Source organism: Eubalaena glacialis, chromosome 7, assembly GCF_028564815.1.
Source record: "Eubalaena glacialis isolate mEubGla1 chromosome 7, mEubGla1.1.hap2.+ XY, whole genome shotgun sequence".
Lineage (NCBI taxonomy): Eukaryota > Metazoa > Chordata > Mammalia > Artiodactyla > Balaenidae > Eubalaena > Eubalaena glacialis.
This window is the reverse complement of record NC_083722.1, coordinates 22,250,444-22,253,436: the sequence shown is the minus strand read 5'-3', so window position 1 is coordinate 22,253,436 and position 2,993 is coordinate 22,250,444.

Here is a 2,993-nt window from a genome sequence, read left to right as displayed (position 1 = left end):
ACAAACAACAACAATGACAAAAACAGTGGTGCAGCGATAAAGCGGAGTCCTGTTTCCTCCTCAAGGGATGTACAGAACAATATATCTGAGTTCTTCTGGAGGAAATAAGACCCCCAGCCAGGTGGAGAAAGGTAACTTCAGGCTGAGCAAGAGATTCCTGGAGCACTGCCCTGTTACCTCACCACCAACCAATCAGAAGAAAGTCACACACCCTGCAGCCCTCACCTCAAATTTTGCCTCTTAAACTCTTCCCTGAAAACCATGGGGGAGTTCCGGGTTTGGGGGCACAAGCTGCTCATTCTTGCTTGGCCCTGCAATGAACCTTTTTCTGTTCCAAACTCTGACATTTCGGTTTGTTTGGCCTCACTGTGTGTCAGGCTCGTGAACTTGTGTTCAACAATAGCACCAGGGGTTCTGGGCCTTCTTCACTGTTACAAACCTCTCTTGCTCCTCAGGAATCCAGGCAGCCAGGGAAAAGGCATCCCCAAGACTTAAAGTGCCGGGAAGTTTGAGCATCACAATACGGAAAACAAACCAGTTGAGTCAGCTTTAGAACACGTTCTTCTTCAGCTATCTTATTTTTCCCTCCTAAAATATAGAAATCATCCATTACAAAAAGAACTGACAAATGACACTAAAATTTAAAGAAACGGTGAGAAAAGCCAGTCACCAAGACCACTCATTAAAGATAATATGCCATTGTTAGTGAACACAAGTTTGTCCAGACAGGTTGGCCCAGCTCTTAAAAGAGAACGGGACCAGGGTGGCTCACTTCCCACAGGGCATGAGCCCAGATGGAGTGGAGGGAAATTCCTAGCCTGTGCAAGCTAGAGCGACTTACCCCTAAGCGACACTGAAAGTGGACCGTAGCTCAAGATGTTTCTCGGCTCCAAACAGCCTCATGCAGGGAAAGCCAGTGCCTGTCAGGGAGAATTCCTCAGTTTCCTGGAGCAAAATGAGCTCCGGCAGCGGCTGGGGACTCGGGAAGGGGCTGCTCCAGGTTGGGGTCGATATGCCACGGGCACGGACTCCTGGGCTGATCACCAAAATTGTTATCGAATGCGTTTGTGTGTCGGACGCACAGGGAGGCCAAACAAACCGAAACGTCGGAGTTTGGAGCAGAGAAAGATTTATTGCAGGGCTGAGCAAGGAGTACAGGTGGATCATGCTCGAAAACCCCCAAATCGCGGATGGTTTTCAGGGAGAAGTTTTTTATAGGCAAAATTTGGGGTGAGGGCTGCAGGATGTGTGACTTTCTTCTGATTGGTTGGTGGTGAGGTAACAGGGCAGTGCTCCAGGAATCTTGTGCTCAGCCTGAAGTTACCATCTTCCACCTGAGGGGAGCCTTAGTTTCCACAGAAGTACTCAAAAATATTGTTGTGTATATTCCTGGAGAAGGAACCAGGGCCCAGCTTTATTCGCTAACTACAGTTTCGGCTGCTCCTCCTTTGTTTCTGCATTCCCTTACTTCCTTGATTAGCAACTCCTTGAATCTGCCTTTTGGAACTCAGGGATGGTGTAGGAGGCTGAATGAAGCCTAGTTCCCACAAACTACAAATGGGAAACACGGAAAGGATTTATACCAAGGAGGGCCCCATAGGGTCCTGCTTGATTTCACCATCATAGTTAGAAATAACAATAATAATAGCAAATCTTTAAATCGTGCCTCCTCTATGCCTGGGCCTTATACATATTAACTCTAATCGTCACAACAACCCATCAAATTAGGTGATATCATTAGCCTTATTTTACAAAGCAGTAAAGTGAGGCACGGAGAGGTTAAGATGATGGCCAAAAGTCACACAGCAAATAAGTGGCAGGAATAAGGCAGGAGTTGAACAAGGCAGTCTGACTCCAAAATCCAGGCTCTTGTCCAGTACCACAGAGTAATTTAAAGACCCTGGTACTGACCTGGTCTCCAGGCGGAGCAAAAATGTAACGGCTCCCATTTTCAAGGCTCGTCTGTGAAAGCAACCCAAGAATCCTGTCTTCAGATGCCCTGAGGCACAGACCCAGGCTCCCAGAAACAGCCCTAGGCAAGAGATACGGGAGTGGGCCCTAGGTTGGGAGCCCTACACCACAGCAGAGCGCCCTTCGGTCGGTTCCGCACAGCCTCTCCCAGGGTCTCCTCCAGGGACTGCAGGGGACTGGTGAGGGAGGGGCTTCTCTACACACACAGGTAACACAGAAGAACGGTGGGTGTGCCAGAGGAGAGCCTGGAAAGGAGACCTAAACCCGCACTGGCATGTGGGTGCCCAGCGGGCATCCCCCGCTCACCCACACTCACCACGTGTCCAAACTAGCAAACCACTGCAGGGCGGGCAAGAGGCCCTTCCAGGCCTCTGTAGCCACCTCCACCTCCCAGACAGACACTCAGTCGTTTACTAGCTCCCTGCCCCGTCAGCTCCCCTCCCCTCTGGCTACTGAAGAGGCTTTTAGTAAATGACTTTTTCAGTTGTAACAAAGGTGCAGGTCTCTGTCTATAGTTTGCTACATTTGTGAATTGAAGTGTGAAATAAAATTCATACTTTATGGCAAGACAAGAAAAATTTTAACATAAAAAATTTTCTCTGCCCTTTGGCCTCCTCTCTCCCCTCCACCGTGCGTTGTGTACCTGCATTACTCATCAACCATATAGAGCAACATTCTCCCAGCACCAAGACAACTCCTTAAAAGATAGCATTCCTTCTTAACCTTGTAAGGGACCGCAATGACTCATGACCCACTACTGGCTAGATTGCATAAACTGTCAATAATACGTCATTTAATGTACAGCCCTCTGTCTCAAAAACTTACATGACTGCTTTGACCTATAATGGGAGAACAGTTTTTGGAGCTTTCTGAGAGGCTGTTCCCAGGTTATAATTCTCACTTTGGCTCGAATAAAATTTCCCATTTCTTTCTTAGATCATCTGATTAATTTTTCATCGATTGTGTAGTCAGAAAGAAACTTTGGAAAAACACATAAGAAAATTAATAATAGTGGTTACCTG